Genomic DNA, 21,313 nt, shown 5'->3' with positions numbered 1-21,313 from the left:
CCCTGAGCAAGGGGCTCACCGTGGGCGGGATCTTTCTGCCAGTGGACCTCCTGGAGGCCACTGCACAAAGGGTCATTCTGTCAAATGTCCCACCCTTCATTCCTGGTGAGCTCCTCCTTCCCCACCTGCACCATCAGGGGGAAGTAAAGACAGGGCTCACCCCAGTCCAGCTCGGTCTTCGGGAGAACAGCCTTTGACAAGCGTACACGTTCCGCCGCCAGTTATTTATGCAACTGGCACAGGAGGAGGTCACGGATGGCCATTTCAATGTGGAGGTCCAGGGGACGGCCGACACCGACTTCTGAACCTTGGATGTGGCGTGGTGCCATGTCTGCAAGGGTGTGGGGCATGTTTGTAAGGACTGCCCTAACATCCCGGCTGTCAACTGCACCTCAGCGGTCCAGGCAAGCATGACTGCACCTCCTCCCACTCCCCGACACCTCCAAAAGACACTGTTCAGTTGGTTCCAGAGTATGTGGTTTTCACGGCCTCCGGAGGGGTGGGGGTGCCTGCCTGAGGGGCAAGGGAGCTGCGCAGAAAAATTAAACACTGCGAGGCATCCCCTGGACACTGTGGTACAACCCGAGCCTGAACACAGCCCAATGGCCGATCCCAGGGAACCCATCTGCCCCAGGGCTGAGCGAAGGCCCAGCGTGACTGAAAAAATGAGTGTGCAGAGACGGGGGCCTCTAATGACATGGAGGTCTTAGAGCCTCTGCACGCAAGTGTGGAAAAAAGAGGAGAAGGCACCCCATCACAGAAGTGACACAGGACCCTGAGGTGCAGGGCCCATCTGTTGGTGGGGAGCTGTCTCCCGTTTCAGATCCCCAGGTACCCCCAGCCACCACCACCATCAAGGCTGAAAAGTCAAAGAAAGATGGCGGCGTGTCCATAAGCAGCTTGTTGAGCTGCTGGCCAACGTCGAATCCTCCAACACAGATCTAGAGGGAATGGGCCTCCTGGTCTGTTCTTATTACAGTGCGTTGTTCCTTCTGGATCCGACCAGCAAGGATGCACACAGAGCTTTGTGAGAGGAGCTGCTGACCGTCAGCCTGGAGGGCGCAAAGGATTGAAGGCTCCGCTCACATTGGCGGAGCTGACCGGCATCCTCCACCAGGACAAGCCCCCAGAGCTGGACGGACTGACCATGGAGTTCCTCAGGGCGTACTGGGACATCCTGTGGGACAATCATGCGCGTGTCCTGGGGCAAAGCCTGGTGACCGAGGAGATGCCCTTCTCGTGGTGCATTGTGGTCATCGTCCTGCTGCCTCAGGGGCGATCTGAAGATGCCGCGTCCACCGCAAGGATCAATTGGGAGAAATGATTCGGTCTCCTGGTGGTTCAGTGGCGGGTGGACTCCCTACCATAGTTGTTAACACCTTTTGCGTGGAGCACCAAGCACCTCTTCTATCTGGGAGTCCACCTTAACCCCACTGAGGAAACCTGACCGGCAAACTGGCAGGAGATGGAGGCGAAAGTCACCACTCGACTGGGGGGCTGGACAGGACTGCTCCGAGTGCTTTTTTACAGAGGCCAAGCGCTGGTCATAAACCAAATGCTGGCCTCGATGCTGTGGTACTGGTTGGTCACTTTGGCCCTGCCCCCTGCATTCACTACCAAGATCCAGAAGAAGCTTGACAATTTCTTCCGGGGCAAGAGGAAACACTGGATCTCTGCCGTGGTCCTGAGTCTCCCGATTGAGGAGGACGGCCAGTCGCTGGTGTGCGTCTGCACCCAGGCTGCAACTCCCCGCATTTGGAGCCTGCAGAGATACCTGTATGCCAAGCATCCTCCCAGAAGTTGTGTGCTTCCGATATATTTTTTCCACCAGTGTCACTGCCTTCAAGACGACACGCAGCTCCTGGTGGAGTCAATTAGCCGTGCCTCTCTGAGGCAGTTGCCTGTCTTTTCCCGGGATCTATTCACAGTCTGGAACATGGTTGCCTCAAGTCAGGGCGCTGCCCCGTTGAGCGGAGGAGAGCGCCTCGGCTGACTGGACAGCCAGCTCTGGGGATGGACCGGTGGGTGGAGGAGTGGCTGAAGCAGTGACGAGCTGACCCCCGCTCGGCCATAACTGCTCATCAGACCCAGGCCCCGAAACCCTCCTCGGGAGTCAATCCCACACAATCTGAATGGCCCCTCGGAAATGCCCTCCATGCCATTCCAAACGGCGCAGAGGGGTTTCCTGTATGGGCTGCTCCTGCACATCTCCACTTCCTCACGCTCGACAGCTGGCCAGACATGCCCTGGCAGTTCGTGTTGCCATCTGGCGGCGAGGGGATTCCCGGATAGAGGTCTCTCTATGCGGGAGTCCTCCCCTTTACATCGGGGACCTGGGGTGGAGGGTTCTACACAGGGCAATCGCGTGCAATAGGCTTTTAAGGAGGTTCACGGACTCCCAGGCTGCTTGTAATTTCTGTGGCCTGGATGAGTCCGTGTTCCACGTATATATGGAGTGTGCGAGTTTGCAGCCCCTCTTTGAGTATTTGAAGGGGCAGCTCCTCAAGTTCTGGTTGCACTTCTGTCCCACACTCCTGATCTTTGGGTACCCGGTGAGAGGGGGCATGGGCCGGGAGGAGGATCTCCTCATTGGTCTGCTCCTGCGTCTGGCCAAGGTAGCAACTCACAGGTCCAGGCTGCGGCTGTCGGGGGGGGGGTCCGTCCTCCCTGATTACCTGCCCCTGTTCCGCAGTTACGTTCATGCCTGGGTGTCCTTGGAGAAGGAGCAGGCGGTGTCCACTGGTACGATTGAGGCCTTCTGTGACTGGTGGGCACTGCAGGGACTGGAGTGCATCGTCGATGCCAAGAATGGCATTTTAATTTGATTTTTTGGTTTATTTATTTGATTTTGAAAAATTTATTTTAAAAATATATAAGGAGGGAGCCTGAGGATTAAATGCCCCCTCCACATATAAAAAGCAGGGTTTGATGCAGAGTAAATCTCCCTCTACACTGTCCCCATCAAAACCCCCCCCCCCCCCCCCCCCAAGGCCAGCTACAGCACGGGGCTATTCTGACACTCTCTATCTTCTGTTCAGTTTCAGGTGAAATCTAACGATTAAAAATGTTCACTGCGGATATTAATCTGTATGGCATATGTGTGACCATCAATGTGAGCAAGGTTTTATGGACAGGTGGAAAGGCGTGTAGGTAAGTGCTTAGAACATGACAGAGCACAGACACAGGAGTGAATCATTCCTTTGTACCCACTGTGTACTGCACAGGTACAGGAGCTGACACTGTGCTAAATTCATTCACGGGATCTGGAAATCAATGACAAGACCAGCATTTATTGCCCATCCCTGATTGCCCTTGAGAAGCCGGTGATGAGTCACGATCCTCGTCGACCCTCCTACTTACCCCGTCAAAGACATCAACAAACTATTCTGACACGATATTCACTTAACAAATCCATGCTGACTGTGCTGGAAATGACGATTCATGTTGTTTACCAGAAATTTTCCCAATAATTTTCCCTCCACTGTGATTAGGCTGGGTGGCCTGTAATCACTCAGTCTATTACTTTCTCCCTTGTTCATCAACAGTACAACATTCGCAGTCCTCCAGTCCTCTGGAACCACGCCTGTAACCAGAGAGGATTGGAAAATGTTGGTCAAAGCCTCTGCTATTTACTTCTTGCACCTCTAACTGTCTGATGCTGGTGAATTATCAGCGTTAAAAGATGCTAAACCCCTTAATATTTCCTCTGTCACTGTTTATCACATCCAACATTTCAAACCCGTCCTCCTTGACTACAATGTCTGCATAGTCTCCTCTTTTGTGAAGACAGATGTGATGTAGTCATTAAGAACCATACCCACATCCTCCACAGGTAGGAAGAATAAGGTGAGGTGATATAAACTAAAGGATACAATTCGAAAGAGGGTGCAGAAACAGACAGATCTGAGGGAAAGAGGGAGATTAAATAGACTAGGCCTGTATTCTTTGGAGTTTAGAAGAATGAGAGGAGATCACATTGAAGCATATAAGATTCTAAAAGGATTGGAAAGGGTAGACACTGAGAGATTATTTCCGCAGGTCAGGGAATCTAAAACAAGGAGGCACAGTCTCAGGCCAATCATTTCGGACTGAGATGAATATAAATTATTTCACTCAAAGGGTAGTGAATCTTTACAATTCTCTACCCCGGAGGGTCGTGGATGCTCCTTCCTTCAATACATTTAAGGCTGTGATAGACAGAAGTTTAGCCTCTCAACGAATCAAGGGATATGGGAAATGGGCGGGAAACTGAGTTGAATCCTAAGATCAGCCATGAATGTATTGAATAACGGAGCAGGCTTGATGGGAGATATGGTGTACACCTGCTCCTATTTCTTGTCATCTTGTGTTTTACCTCTGCCTCTCCCTCTCTCTCTGTCTCTCCCTGTCTCCCTGATTCTCCCTTTCCCTCTGTCTCTCCCTCTATCTCTGCCTCTCTCTGTTACTCCTTGTCTCACAATCTCTCTGTCTCTTTCTTTCTCTCTGCCGCTCTCTTTCTTTGTCTCTCTCTCACGTTCCATTTGTGTGTGTCTGTATGTGAGTGTGTTTGTATGCATGAGTGTGTGTCCCCGTGTGCATCTGTGCCAAGGTCCCCTCACACCCTGTGTCCTCTTCCATAGGATCATAGGAGTAGGAGTAGGCCATTCAGCCCATCGAACCTGCCCCTTCATTCAATACGATCATGTCTGAACTTCCATTTCAAAGACTTTTTCCCACATTATCCCCATATCTCTTTATTTCATTTGTATTTAGACATCTGTCAATTTTTACTTGAAACATACTCAATGACTGAGCTTCCACAGCCCTCTGTGGGAGAGAATTACAAATATTCACAACGCTCTGAGTAAAGACATTTCTCCTTATCTCTATACTAAGTGGCTTCCCCCTTACTTTGGAATTGCGTCCCCTGGTTCTGGACTTCACAACCAGGGGAAACATATTACGTGCGTCTACCCTGTCTATCCTTTTAAATATTTTGTAAGTTTCAATGAGATCACCTCTCATTGTTCGATACTCGAGAGAATACAGACCCGGTTTCCCCAATTTCCTTTCACCATCCCGGGAAGAAGTCTGGTGAACCTTCGTTGCACTCCATCTATGGCAATAATATCCTTCCGAAGGTAAGGAGACCAGAAATGCACGCAGTACTCCAGGTGCGGTCCAACCAAGGTTCTGTACAATTGAAGCAAGACTCCTCTTCACCTGTATGTAAATCCTCTTGTGATAAAGACTTGCTGCATCTGCATGTCAGCTTTCAGCACGTATTGATGAGGACACCCAGGTCCCTTTGTACATCTACATCTTTCCCCTGCTGCTAAAGTATCTGAGGGTCTCCTGGCACTTTCCTCACTTCCCGCTGACAACATTTAAAGAGCGAGAGTTAAACAGAACTTCACTTTCTCCACCACATTAGACATGACAAGGGACTTCTCCACTCCTTATAGCTCAGAGACGAGATTGCTAACCACTGTGCAACAATTGGCTTCAATGTTTCCTTTCAAATTGCATTCTTGAGCGTGGCCAGTTATTTTCGGCGTGGAGTCACAGGAAAATATGTATTTAAATTTGTTTTCAAGATTATTCCCTGAAAATGTTTCTCCAAAAATTCTCCCTGCCTCTGCCTCTACCCACACCCCCATTCTGTTTATCCCTCTGTCTCTCTCCTGCTGTCACTGTCTCTCTCCCTGTACCTCTGCCTCTGTATCTCTCCCTCTCCCTGTGTCTATCTCTCACACTCTGTTTCTCTCACCGTCTCTCTGTCTCTCTCTCGCGATGTCACTGTTACTACCGCTGTCACAGTTAATCTCCATCTGTCTCTCTCTCCCTCACTCTCTGTTTCTATCCCTCTGACTCAAACGAGAATTGGGGGATGCACCAGTAATTGTGGAACTGGGGGAGACAGGCTACTTACCAGTAGATGGAGATGATGAGAGGGGGACAATAACTTCAGTGAGACAACGACGCCAGCAGATCGAGATGGTGAGAGGGGGCAGAAACTGCAGTGAGACAGGAACACCAGCAGATGGGGATGGAGAGAGGGACAGTAACTGCAGTGAGAAAGGGGCACCAGCAGATGGGGTTTGGTGAGAGGGACAGTAACTGCAGTGAGAAAGTGACACCAGCAGATGGAGATGGTGAGAGGGTTCAGTAACTGCAGTGAGACAGGGACACCAGCAGATGGGGATGGTGAGAGGGACAGTAACTGCAGTGTGACAAGGACACCTGCAGATGGGGATGGTGAGAGGGACAGTAACTGCAGTGAGAAAGTGACACCAGCAGATGGAGATGGTGAGAGGGTTCAGTAACTGCAGTGAGACAGGGACACCAGCAGATGGGGATGTTGAGAGGGGTCAGTAAATGCAGTGAGGCAGGGGCACCAGCAGATGGAGATGGTGAGAGGGGGCAGTAACTGCAGTGAGACAGGGACACCAGCAGATGGATGTGGTAAGAGAAAGATTATAACTGCAGGGATGCAGGGGCACCAGCAGATGGAGATGGTGAGAGGGGGCAGTAACTGCAGTGAGACCGGGACACCAGCAGATGGCGATGGTGAGAGGGGGCAGTAACTGCAGTGAAACAGGGACACCAGCAGATGGATGTGGTCAGAGGAAGATTATAACTGCAGGGATGCAGGGGCACCAGCAGATGGAGAGGGTGAGAGGTGGGAGTAACTGCAGTGAGGCAGGGACACCAGCAGATGGAGATGGTCAGAGGGTAACAATAACTGCAGTGATGCAGGGGCAACAGCAGATGGAGGTAAAGAGAGTGGGCAGTAACTGCAGTGAGACAGGAACACCAGGAGATGGAGATGGTCAGAGGAACACAATAGCTGCAGCGATGCAGGGGCACCAACAGATGGAGGTGGTGAGAGGGGCAGTAACTGCAGTGAGAAGGGACACCAGCAGATGGAAATGGTGAGAGTGGGCAATAACTGCAGTCTGGCAGGGGCACCAGCAGATGGAGATGGTGAGAGGGGGCAGTAACTGCAGTGAGACAGGGACACCACCAGATGGAGGTGGTCAGAGGGAGACAGTAACTGCAGTGATGCAGGGGCACCAGCAGATGGAGGTGGTGAGAGGGGGCAGTAACTGCAGTGAGAAAGGGACACCAGAAGATGGAGATGGTGAGAGGGGGCAGTAACTGCAGTGAGACAGGGACACCACCAGATGGAGGTGGTCAGAGGGAGACAGTAACTGCAGTGATGCAGGGGCACCAGCAGATGGAGGTGGTGAGAGGGGGCAGTAACTGCAGTGAGGAAGGGACACCAGCAGATGGAAATGGTGAGAGTGGGCAATAACTGCAGTCTGGCAGGGGCACCAGCAGATGGAGATGGTGAGAGGGGGCAGTAACTGCAGTGAGACAGGGACACCACCAGATGGAGGTGGTCAGAGGGAGACAGTAACTGCAGTGATGCAGGGGCACCAGCAGATGGAGGTGGTGAGAGGGGGCAGTAACTGCAGTGAGAAAGGTACACCAGAAGATGGAGATGGTGAGAGGGGGCAGAACAAGTCCCAACTCAATAGTTCAGATTCTCAATAAAATACAATCTCATAATCAGTTTTAAAATAATTTCAGGATTCAGTGCTGTGAATATAAAATCTGCTTTCTGTCCTGTGGAGAGTGTAGTGAATGGAATATGAAATGGGATTTAGTTCCAGTTGTTATCTCTTTCTATGATTTCACGAATTTAACAATGAGATTGAGAGAGTATTTCACCGCCTTCTTCAGCTCCTCTCTGAAATTAGTCTGGGTCACAGTGTAAATACACGTGTTGGTGCAGGAACTGAGAAGCTGCAGCATTACTAATGTCTGATATGTGATAAATTGAGGGTCAATGTCGGAGGAATTATACCAAATATCTGCCATTCGCCTATAAATGATAAACACAACCCCGGTCATCCATAACAATATAAAACTGCCGGATATGCTGAAGAGTAAAATAATTGATTTTCTCCGATTCTCCATCTCTGGGTCTTTGTGATTCTCTCCATTGCTGTAGCGCCGGTATCCCCTGCGGACTTCACTGGAGAATAAAATCTGTCTAACAATCAGAACATTGAGCAGCAAAATCAGAAAGACCGGGATACAAGGGGTTAAAATGTAATTAAACAATTCAAATGTGACCCATGTGGGGGAAGTGAAGAAGCTCGGTTTGAGGACACAATCCATGGGAACATTATCAATAAAGTAACCTTGTTCCACTGTAAAGTACCAGGGGACAGACACTAAACTGCACAGCACACTCACTGTTCCAACAACCACAGCCGCTGTTTTCTCGGTGCAATATTTTGTTTTTAGCTTCTCACAACAAATGGCCACAAATCGATCAAAGGTGAAAGTGACTGTGAGCCAAACAGAAATAAATGTGGATGCAGAAATCAGAACAACAATGAAAGAACACACGGGAGTAATGAACAGGAATGAATCTGGGAAATAAATTGAAACAATCCGCATCAATATGGGACCAGTGATAACGACCAGGAGATCAGAAACTGCCATTCCCACCAGGTAGACAGTGATACATTTGGAGAGACCGCACTTTCCTCGGGACAGGATCACAATCGCCACCAAGTTAACTGGAAGAGAGAGAAAAGGAAGCTGAGAAATTATTGATCAGACCTGGAGACAAAGCAGCAGTTTGACAGGATCTGGGCTAAAATTTCCAGCTTTGTTGCTGCATCGAACAGGGAAAACTGATTCATTGACCTGGGCAGTGCTTTGTCACAGTGAAATGTTAGAAACACAATTATTAATAATGAATTGGGAAATTGATACAGAAAATGAATAAAGTCAGCACCAGATCTACTGGAAGTAATGAGGGAGGAGGCAGTACCGGTGGGGAAATGAGAAGGCGTTTTACAGAGATGGAATCCAATGGGTTAAATGGGAATTTGTCTCCAGACTGTTGGTCGGGAAGGTTTGGGGAGAGCGGAATGCGCAGCTGGTTTGTTGCTGTGAGTTCAGAGAACCGACAGATGCTGGGACAGAATGGGAAAAGGCTGAGAGATGTTCCGGTGTGTTTGAGGGTTGGGATTTATTTGGAAGAGGAATGTGGAGGTGGAGCCAGTGAGTGAGATTGGGAGGGAGAGAAGGAAAAGGACATGTTGGAGCTGGAGGGGAGACAGGAGCCGATGGTTTGTACAGGCAATTAAATATAAATTTAAATATATTTCTGATATCAACCTCACTCTTTATTACATTCAGCAGTCACAGAGATTTTAAAGTGCAGTATTTAAATAAGGATTTACCATCAGTGAACAATGTTCTATGATGTTTATTCAGTCACTAAGTAACGAACAGGAAATTTCTACAAAACATGATAAGAAACAAACAGAAATAAACACAGAGGATCAATTCCAGCAGTAACACTAACACAATCTGACAGCAAACAACTTCAACTCACAGTTTCTCTCACTAACTGTTCTGGATATTTCAGCACTTTATGATAGTGAATTATTCACACTGCTCCGTCTTTCTCTTTACTTCTAATTATCTCTTTCCCTCGCTTTCGTTCTCCCTGCTCCTTTTCTCCTTCCCTATCTCTCTGGAGTACTCACCACCCTGCAAGCTGTTACTTAAAGCTGTTTTTCACATACGATTTATTCCTAACATTCTGCTCCTGTTATCTGTTCACCAGCCCCGTGTTCAATGATTCTATTCTCAGAGTCAGTTTGTTCAATGGTGAAACCTCTGAATAATTTAATGTGTCTACAGAACACCCAAGTCTCCACCTGTTCACCTACACTCTCCACTTCATCAACAATACATGGATTAAACAGGATTTAAAGCTTCTTCCACACAAACTTCACAATCATTGAAATTCCTTCTCCTGGATTTATAAAGTACACCGTTAGAATGTGGGGTTGTTTAATTAATAAAACAGCAACATCGGCGCTGCAGCTGATAATCTACAGATAAATGGAAAGGCTTTTGATTCCAACTGAAAGAGTGTAAACCAATAAAACATCAGATCAATACATTCTCTTTGACAATGAATTCCAGTGAGAGTGAAGGCTCCACAGTGAAGCAGAGAAGGAGATGTGAAAGAGGCAGCAACAAACTCAGTTCAGTAACCAGATCTCTGAAGCAACTTCAGACACACTCAGAATGAAATAATATTTTATGACAGTGATAACGAATAAATACATTGAAATCCCAGTTAAACTGAACCATATTAATGGTCATGGAGGACATTGTTCTGTCCCCTTGTAACACTGAGACTGTGAGTTGTGTCATTATCAATCAGTGAAAAAACAATCATAAAAATATTCCAGGACCAAATAGTTGCACATCTTGAAACTATGACAATCTCCTGATGATCTGATTTTTGATCCTAACCGAGACATCTGATTCAAATACATTCAATACACAGAATAATATCAGGAATAAAAGAATGACTAGTGTGAGATTAGGGCCAATCAAGGATAGTAGTGGGAAGTTGTGTGTGGAATCAGAGGAGATAGGGGAAGCGTTAAATCAATATTTTTCGTCAGTATTTACAGTAGAGAAAGAAAATGTTGTCGAGGAGAATACTGAGATACAGACTACTAGGCTCGATGGGATTGAGCTTCACAAGGAGGAGGTGTTAGCAATTTTGGAAAGTGTGAAAATAGATAAGTCCCCTGGGCCAGATGGGATTTATCCTAGGATTCTCTGGGAAGCTAGGGAGGAGATTGCAGAGCCTTTGTCCTTGATTTTTATGTCGTCATTGTCGACAGGAATAGTGCCGGAAGACTGGAGGATAGCAAATGTTGTCCCCTTGTTCAAGAAGGGGAGTAGAGACAGCCCTGTTAATTATAGACCTGTGAGCCTTACTTCGGTTGTGGGTAAAATGTTGGAAAAGGTTATGAGAGATAGGATTTATAATCATCTTGAAAAGAATAAGTTCATTTGCGATAGTCAGCACGGTTTTGTGAAAGGTAGGTCGTGCCTCACAAACCTTATTGAGTTTTTCGAGAAGGTGACCAAACAGGTGGATGAGGGTAAAGCAGTGGATGTGGTGTATATGGATTTCAGTAAGGCGTTTGATAAGGTTCCCCACGGAAGGCTATTGCAGAAAATACTGAAGTATGGGGTTGAAGGTGATTTAGAGCTTTGGATCCGAAATTGGCTAGCTGAAAGAAGACAGAGGGTGGTGGTTGATGGCAAATATTCATCCTGGAGTTTAGTTACTAGTGGTGTACCGCAAGGATCTGTTTTGGGGCCACTGCTGTTTGTCATTTTTATAAATGACCTGGATGAGTGTGTAGAAGGGTGGGTTAGTAAATTTGCGGATGACACTAAGGTCGGTGGAGTTGTGGATAGTGCCGAAGGATGTTGTCGGTTACAGAGGGACATAGATAGGCTGCAGAGCTGGGCTGAGAGATGGCAAATGGAGTTTAATGCGGAAAGGTGTGAGGTGATTCACTTTGCAAGGAGTAACAGCAATGCAGAGTACTGGGCTAATGGGAAGATTCTTGGTAGTGTAGATGAGCAGAGAGATCTTGGTGTCCAGGTACATAAATCCCTGAAAGTTGCCACCCAGGTTAATAGGGCTGTTAAGAAGGCATATGGTGTGTTAGCTTTTATTAGTAGGGGGATCGAGTTTCGGAGCCACGAGGCCATGCTGCAGCTGTACAAAACTCTGGTGAGACCGCACCTGGATATTGCGTGCAGTTCTGGTCACCGCATTATAGGAAGGATGTGGAAGCTTTGGGAAGGGTGCAGAGGAGATTTACTAGGATGCTGCCTGGTATGGAGGGAAGGTCTTACGAGGAAAGGCTGAGGGACTTGTGTAAAAGCAAAATACTGCGGATGCTGGAAATCTGAAACAAAAACAAGAAATGCTGGAATCACTCAGCAGGTCTGGCAGCATCTGTGAAAAGAGAAGCAGAATTAACGTTTTGGGTCAGTGACCCTTCTTCGGAACTGACAAATATTAGAAAAGTCACAGATTATAAGCAAGTGAGGCGGAGGTGGGCCAAGAGATAACAAAGGAAAATGTGCAGATTGGACCAGGCCACATAGCTGACCAAAAGGTCATGGAGCAAAGGCAAACAATATGTTAATGGTGTGTTGAAAGACAAAGCATTAGTACAGATTAGGTGTGAATACACTGAATATTGAACATCAGTAAGTGCAAACATGAAAAAAAACAGTGGGTAAGCAAACTGAACAAACTAAGATGAAATGAAATAAATGCAAAAAAATATTGTAAAAAATGTAAAAAAGAATGTAAAAAAAAGAGGAAGAAAAAATAACTAAAAATGGAAGTAAAATGGGGGGCTGTCATGCTCTGAAATTATTGAACTCAGTGTTCAGTCCGGCAGGCTGCAGTATGCCTAATTGGTAGATGAGATGCTGATCCTCGAGCTTGCGTTGATGTTCACTGGAACACTGCAGCTATCCCAGGACAGAGATGTGAGCATGAGAGCAGGGGGGACTTGAGGTTGTTTTCGTTGGAGAGAAGCAGGAGGAGAGGTGACTTAATAGAGACATATAAGATAATCAGAGGGTTAGATAGGGTGGATAGTGAGAGTCTTTTTCCTCGGATGGTGATGGCAAACACGAGGGGACATAGCTTTAAGTTGAGGGGTGATAGATATAGGACAGATGTGAGAGGTAGTTTCTTTACTCAGAGAGTAGTAGGGTCGTGGAACGCCCTGCCTGCAACAGTAGTAAATTCGCCAACTTTCAGGGCATTTAAGTGTTCATTGGATAGACATATGGATGAAAATGGAATAGTGTAGGTCAGATGGTTTCACAGGTCGGCGCAACATTGAGGGCCGAAGGGCCTGTACTGCGCTGTAATGTTCTATGTTCTATGTTCTAACAATGCCAGGGTTACTTGAACCAATACAATTGAATACAGCTGCTGCAAGATGGAAAGAGTAAACAATGAGGAGATTCCATCAGTAAATTGCTGGAGACACACACTGTGAAATAATACTGAGTACAGCAGCACAGTTAATATCGATTTACACCACTAACAGCTGAGATACTGGCTTACCAGGAACTCCAATTGCTGCAAGTACACGATAATAAACGCCTGCTATCTGATAGATTACTGGATATCCCATTTCTGTGAGAAGCTGAGGCTTCTGTTAGCCTGGAACCCACAGCTCCATCAGGCACTCTGAGCTGATCCATTCCAAAAGGTCCTGATTTATACAGGGGATAAGTCTCCACTGACACGGTTATACCCCTGATCATTGTTATTAATTACACTCACCTGAACAAACACATTACATCAGCAGCTTTGGCTCTGGTAAATAATGTGGTGGATAAAACACAATCATTTCAATGTTAATGATATTTTCTTAGTAAGACCTCTCTCGGGACTAAACCTGTAATCTGGACTCACACTGGAGAGATGCTACAATTATGAGTGGAGTCATTTACATTTTCCATATTATTGTATTGACCTTGTTCACTCCTGGCATTTCTATTGTAAATGTAACTAACTGTCTGCAGTGTCCACTGAATCCAGGGACAAAAACAATCCCGTCTTAGTCTGTTCCTGCCTTTTCCCAGTTAAACTGTGAACTTTGAGTCTCTGATTCGGGACCACGTTCAGGGTTACAGTCCAGAAACTACTGTGGGTGATATTAGGGGACAGACACTGCATACGTCCATTGGGGGGCAGTTTTGGAGTGACAATGTTACTGGGCTAGAAATCCAGAGGTCCATCCCAAGGACCTGGGGACAGGGGTTCAAATCGTACCATGGCAGCTGCTGTAATTTAAATCCAATCAATTAACAAAAGTCTGCAATTGAAAGCTAGTCTCTGTAATGGTGCCATGATACTATCATACATTGCATTAAAAACTCATTTGATTCGTGAATTCCTTTCAGGGATGGAAATATTCCATCCTTACCTGGTCTGGCCTACATGTGGCTGCAGACCCAGAGCAATGTGGCTGACTCTTAACTGCTCTCTGAAACGGCCCAGCAAGTTGTCAAGGGCAACAAATGCTGACCTTGTCAGCGGAGCTCTCATCACATGAAAGAATAAAAGAGAATCTTGTCTCCGCTATTTCACTGCAGATATTTCCCTGTTTAATCTATAATGGTTAATGCCTACAATAAAATTACAACTGCACCAACTCCTGACACCTTTCCTCCAGTTCACTGCTAACTGGACCCCAAATTCCACCTTCCCTCACTATCAACTGCTCCAAATCCCTGCTTCAATGTCCAACCCTCACCAAGTCCATCTCACCCAACAGCTTCAGCCTAACTGACCTGCATTGGCTCCCAGTCCTCTAAGTATTTAAATTTAAAATTCTAAACATTGGGTTAAAATTCTTCCATGTCCTCACCACTCCTCATCTCCGGCCACTCCTTCAAGCCTGCGGCCATCCCATCTGTGATCTCCCCATACATCTGACATTGGTATTTTTCAGTGGGACTGTCCCTGCCTGGTTCCAATATTACTGATCTGATTGTAACTAGAGCATCTCCAGCAATGGCCTCTCTTCCCAGACCAGCACTGTCACCTCTGGAGTCCCAGAACTTTCTATTCTTGTTCCATCCTCTTCCTCATCTACTCACTGCCCGCTGGCCACATCATCTACAGATATGGGGTAAGCTTCCAAATGTGTGCTGACAAGACCCATCTCCAGCTCTCTCGACCCTCCACTTCCTCTTTGTTATCAGACTGGAAAAGTCTGTTTCCCATGAGCTGCAATTTCCTCCAATTAAACGCTGAGCGAAGCCTCCACCTTTGGTTGCACCACAAACTCTACTCCCTTGTCATTGATCCCATCACCATTCCTGGCTGTTGTATCAGACTAAACATGAAGTTGTGTAAAATATGCTCCCTATTCATCACTGACCTGAGCTTCTGACCTGATGTTGTCTCCATCAGAAATGACATCTCCTTCCACCTCTGTAACATCTCCGGCCTCTGTCCCTGCCTCAGCATATCAGGCACTGAAAAGGCTCAATCGCACATCTGTGCAAGATTATTAGGTTACGAAATGCTACTAACCAGATTACTAATTGTTATTAATTGCGAATCTACCTATTATATCTAACAATTGACGTTTATTGTAAACGAACATTTCGCTTCATTCGAACCCTTCATTGCAGTTTGGTAAAGTGGGTAAACGTAGGAAATAGGGCACAGTATAGGAAAGATGTCAAGGGAGAGGGATTCTGGGAGATTATGCCAAGTTTTAAATTGCTTATTTGCAGCAAAAGGGTGAGACATTGAGAGCAGACAGTGAAAACAGCCTGTATAGATTTGTCTCGTAATGGGATAAAAAAACAACTCAAAATGTAAAAGCATTGCAATAAAGTAGTCAACACAAAGGGATACTAATTGCACAAATTCAAAAGGTTAGCAACCATCACAAAATTATTCTTGGTTGGTTCAGAAAGGCATCCTTTAATGCAAGAATAACCAGTGATTGGGAGAGGGGAGGGTTAACTGTAAAGCTGCCATGATAAAAGGAGTCGTGTCTTTGATATTGTATGGCAGAGAATTTTCGATCAACAATGAGACAAGAGAGAGGAAACGACCAATAACCTGAAGGACAAAAACTGAAAGGGAATGAATTCTGCGCTCTGCTGTCCAATCTCTAATATGGGGACTAGGAGTAGGGGTCACTGTTTAAAAATAAGGCAGAGACATTTTTTTTTCTCTCAGAGGGTCGTGAGTCTTTGGAATTATCTTCCTCAATTGGTAATCTGGTGGAAGCAGAGACTTTGAATATTTTTAAGGCAGAGATAGATAGATTCTTGATAAGCAAGGGGATCGAAGGTTATCGGGGGCAGGTGGAAATCTGGAGTAATCAGTTTAGCCATGAACTTATTGAATGGCAGAGCAGGCTCGAAGGGCCGAATGGCCTAATCCTGCCCCTAATTCGCATGTTTGTATATAGTACCTGTGTTCGACTGTTAATTACTGCCTTAGTTTGTGACTGTGGTTAATCTGAAAACTCAACAAACTTGTCTTTCCCTTTATCTCTCAACGAAGTCGATTTTCAACATGCTTTGTGCTGTCAAGTCTGTTACCACCTTGGAAGAGGGCATAAACCATGCCTATCTTATTGAATTTTACATTATGACACCCCAGATGGGACTTGGCACATTGTGAATGCTTTTTGAGAGGAAAGAAGGATCTCGAGTTTGTGAGACTGCTCAAGTCGCATCTTGGGAGGAAAAACCCTTTTGGCGAATCTCGAGAAATTAACGGTCACAACAGTGATCAAAGGCATTTTTTTTAAATATATAAAGAGAATAAATGAATTCATGTTGTTAAAGATGATAAAGGAGTCTTCGAGGAGAAATACAAGGAAGTTATAAACTTCATTCAAGATATGGTAGGGCAGAAGAAATCTTTCAATTGAGATTTTTTTCAACGAAGTTATTTGAAGTGATGCATCTGAGAATGTTTTGCTCTGCCCCCTGTGGGTACAAGCAAATAAATTAACCCTACTACAGCTGTATTATTCATTTAATTCACCACACAATATCTGCATTGCTGAGAGTAAAATTTATATATTGAATATTATTAGACTTTCAATTTCTAAATTGACAAATAAAATTGTGCAAATTAACACATTGTGTTTTGGGACAGAACTACAATGGGTTCTTTGTGTTTTTTTTAAACAGGTGACGACAGTTTCCAGGATCACGTGAGAACTGATACCACAGCAAGAGATCCAGCAGCTTTAAAAATTACAGAACTTATCTGCAGACATCAAATGTCACAGAATTGTCACAATTTGGTTTAAAGGCTTTGCCTTCTCAAAAACTTTGGCTATTTTTCATCTTCCGTGACAAAGTGATTGAGAAGGAGAGCTAGTTTCAAGCATTTCTGTCATTAATGTAAAACACCACGCAATAACACCGAGCCTGGGCATAAGAAATAGGAATCCATCATCAAAATTAAATTGGTATGTGAACCTATTTCAAGCAGTCATAGGAGAATTCATTTGAAGGACAAGGAGATCCACAAAAAACCTGGTAATTTATGGGCCTGTATTCTCTGGATTCGGGGCAGCACAGTGGTGCAGTGATTAGCACCGCAGCTTCATAGCTCCTGCGACCCTGGTTCAGTTCTGGTTACTGCCTGTGCGGAGTTTGTAAGTTCTCCCTGTGACCATGTGGGTTTCCGCTGGGTGGTCCGCTTTCATCCCACTGCCAAAGACTTGTTGGTTGACAGATAAATTGGCAATTGTAAATTACCTCTAGTGTAGGTAAGTGGTAGGATAATGGTGGGGCTGTGGGAGAGAGCATGGGGTTAATGGAGGATTAGTATAAATGGTTTGTTGCTGGCTGGCAAAGTGACAAAGTTGATTGATGAGGGAAGGGCTGTCGATGTCATATACATGGACTTCAGTAAGGCGTTTGATAAGGTTCCCCATGGTAGGCTGATGGAGAAAGTGAAGTCGCATGGGGTCCAGGGTGTATTAGCTAGATGGATAAAGAACTGGCTGGGCAACAGGAGACAGAGAGTAGCAGTGGAAGGGAGTTTCTCAAAATGGAGACGTGTGACCAGTGGTGTTCCACAGGGATCCGTGCTGGGACCACTGTTGTTTGTGATATACATTAATGATTTGGAGGAAAGTATAGGTGGTCTGATTAGCAAGTTTGCAGACGACACTAGGATTGGTGGAGTAGCAGATAGTGAAGGGGACTGTCAGAGAATACAGCAGAATATAGATAGACTGGAGAGTTGGGCAGAGAAATGGCAGATGGAGTTCAATCAGGGCAAATGCCAGGTGATGCACTTTGGAAGATCCAATTCAAGAGTGAATTACACAGTAAATGGAAAAGTCCTGCGGAAAATTGATGTACAGAGAGATTTGGGTGTTCAGGTCCATTGTTCCCTGAAGGTGGCAACGCAGGTCAATAGAGTGGTCAAGAAGGCATACGGCATGCTTTCCTTCATCGGACGGGGTATTGAGTACAAGTGTTGGCAGGTCATGTTACAGTTGTATAGGACTTTGGTTCGGCCACATTTGGAATACTGCGTGCAGTTCTGGTCGCCACATTCCCAAAAGGATGTGGATGCTTTGGAGAGGGTGCAGAGGAGGTTCACCAGGATGTTGCCTGGTATGGAGGGCGCTAGCTATGAAGAGAGGTTCAGTAGATTAGGATTATTTTCATTACAAAGACGGAGATTGAGGGGGGACCTGATTGAGGTGTACAAAATCATGAGAGGTATAGACAGGTTGGATAGCAAGAAGCTTTTTCCCAGAGTGGGGATTCAATTACTAGGGTTCACGAGTTCAAAGTGAAAGGGGAAACGTTTAGGGGGGATATGCGTGGAAAGTTCTTTACGCAGAGGGTGGTGGGTGCCTGGAACGCGTTGCCAGCGGAGGTGGTAGAAGCGGGCATGAAAGCGTCTTTTAAGATGTAACTAGACAGATACATGAATGGGCAGGAAGTAAAGAGATACAGACCCTTAGAAAATAGGCGTCATGTTTAGATAGAGGATCTGGATCAGCGCAGGCATGGAGGGCCGAAGGGCCTTTTCCTGTGCTTTAATTCTCTTTGTTCTTTGTTCTCTTTGTTTGGTACACACTGCTGCCACTGTGTGTCTGTGGTGGAGGGAGTGAATGTTTGTAGATGGGGTGCCAATCAAGCAGGCCGCTTTGTCCTGGATGGTGTCGAGCTTCTTGAGTGTTGTTGGAGCTGCACCTATCCAGGCAAGTGGAGAGTCTTCCATCACACTCCTGACTTGTGCCTTGTAGATTGTGGACAGGATTCCGGGAGTCAGGAGGTGAGTTACTCACCTCAGGATTCCTAGCCTCTGACCTGCTCTTGTCGCCACGGTATTTATATGGCTACTCCAGTTCAGTTTTCGGTCAATGGTAGCCCCTAGGATGTTGATAGTGGGGGATTCAATGAATGTCAATAGGAGATGGGTAGATTCTATTTTGTTGGAGATGGTCATTGCCTGGCACTTGTGTGGCACGAATGTTACTTGCCACTTATCAGCCCAAGCCTGGATATTGTCCAGGTCTTGCTGCAATTCTGCACAGACTGCTTCAGTATCTGAGGAGTTGACAATGGTGCTGATCATTCTGCAATCATCAGCGAACATCCCCTCTTCTGACCTATTGATTGAAGAAAGATCATTGATGAAGCAGCTGAAAATGGTTGGGCCTAGGACACTACCCTGAGGTACTCTTACGGTGATGTCCTGGAGCTCAGACGATTGAAAAGAACCAAAGCCTGGTGAATAAGAGAAGACGAGCGGGAGAGGAGTGGATTTCAAAAGAACTAAAACCTGGTGAATAAGAGAGGAGCAGTGGGAGAGGAGTGGATTTTAAAAGCACTATAACCTGTTGAATAAGAGAGGAGCAGTGGGAGAAGATTGGATTTAAAAAGCACCAATCTCTGGTGAATACAAGAGGAGCAGCGGGAGAGGAGTGCATTTAAAAATCACCAAAACCTGGTGAATAAGAGAGGAGCAGTGGGAGAGGAGTGGATTTAAAAAGTACCAAAACCTGGTGAATAAGAGAGGAGCAGCAGGAGAGGAGTGGACTTAATAAACACCAAAACCTGGTGAATAAGAGAGGAGCAGTGGGAGAGGAGTGGATTTAAAAAGCACCAAAACCTGGTGAATAGGAGAGGAGCAGTGGGGGAAGAGTGGATTTAAAAAGAACTAAAACCTGGTGAATAAGAGAGCAGCAGCGGGAGAGGAGTGGAATTAAGTAACACCAAAACCTGGTGAATAAGAGAGAAGCAGCGGGAGAGGAGTGGAATTAAGAAACACCAAAACCTGGTGCATAAGAGAGGAGCAGTAGGAGAGGAGTGGATTTAAAAAGCACCAAAACCTGCTGAATAAGAGAGGAGCAGTGATGAAGTAAACAGGAAAGGGACTAGTAGCAGACCTCAGGAGGAGAGAGGCAGTCTGGTGAAATGGAACACACAAGAACAAATGAATTAGGAACAGGAGTCGTCCATTCAGCCCATCGAGCCTGCTCTGCCATTCAATGGTTGATCTGATTGTGAACTCAACTCCACTTTCCGCTCTACCCCCCATCATCCTAGACTCCCTTGTTGATCAAAAATCTATCTAACTTAGCCTTGAATATATTCAATGATCCATCCTCCACAGCTCTCTGGGAAGAGAATTCCACAGACTAACCAGCCTCTGAGAGAAAAACATTTCTCCTCATCTCAGTCTTAAATGGGAGAGCCCTAATTTTAAACTGTGTCCCCTCGTTCTAGACTCCCCAACAAGGGAAACACCCTCTCAGCATCCACCCTGTCCAGTCCCCTCAGGACCTGAGATGTTTCAATAAGATCACCTCTCATTCTTCTAAATTCCAGTGGGTATCGGCCCAACCTGTTCAACCTTTTCTCAGAAGATAACCCCTTCATCCCAGGTATCAGTCGAGTGAGCCTTCTCTGAACTGCTTCTAATGCAGTTATAACCGTGATTAAGTAAGGAGACCAAAACAGTCCACATTACTCCAGATGTGGTCTAACTAAGGTCCTGTACAGCAGTAGCAACAATTCCCTACTTTTATATTCTATTCCCCTTGTCAGAAACAACATTGTTCCATTTGTCTTCTAATCACTCGCTGTACCTGCATAGTAACATTTAGTGATTCATGTACCAGGACCCCCAGATCCCTAACTGAGGGAGAAGGGTCGCTGACCCGACACGTTAACTCTGCTTCTCTTTCCACAGATGCTGCCAGACCTGCTGAGTGATTCCAGCATTTCTTGTTTTTGTTCCCCCAGATCCCTATGTTCTGTAGAGTTCTGCAGTCTCTCTCCATTTCAATAATATACTACTATTTATTCTTCCTGACACATTCTACTCCATCTACCAAATGTTTGTCCACTCACTTAACCTATCGAAATCTCTTTGTAGACTCTTTATGTCCTCTTGACAGTTTACTTTCCAACCTGCCATTGGACAGACACAGGGCAGGTTAACTTCAATGCTGAGAAATGTGAAGTGATGGATTTTGGAAGGAAGACAGTGGGAGAGGCAATCTAAACTAAATGGTACAATGTTAAAATGGGTGCAGGAACAGAGAGGCCTTACACATCCAGGAGCTGACAGTCTCTCTCTCTCTTTCTCTCTCTATCCCCATTTGACTCTCTCTCTTTCTCTTTCAATACTGATCCTGACTTTTCTCGGAATCCTTCTTGGTTGAATAGTACCCTGAAATGTTTCAGTATCGCTGTTACACACATTTTTTTGGATTTTTTTCTCCCTGCTGCTTTCACATGCTTTCAAGTTCTCTGAAGTCGGAATTTTCCTCCACACAAGATCAGGGGCAGGTTGTTCAACCTTGCCCGTCGAAGAGCGAAGTCCAAAGTACGGAAAGTCGTCATCAGGGAACTCCTCTTTGCT

Source organism: Heterodontus francisci, unplaced genomic scaffold, assembly GCF_036365525.1.
Source record: "Heterodontus francisci isolate sHetFra1 unplaced genomic scaffold, sHetFra1.hap1 HAP1_SCAFFOLD_92, whole genome shotgun sequence".
Classification (NCBI taxonomy): Eukaryota; Metazoa; Chordata; class Chondrichthyes; order Heterodontiformes; family Heterodontidae; genus Heterodontus; species Heterodontus francisci.
This window is presented reverse-complemented; position numbering follows the sequence as displayed.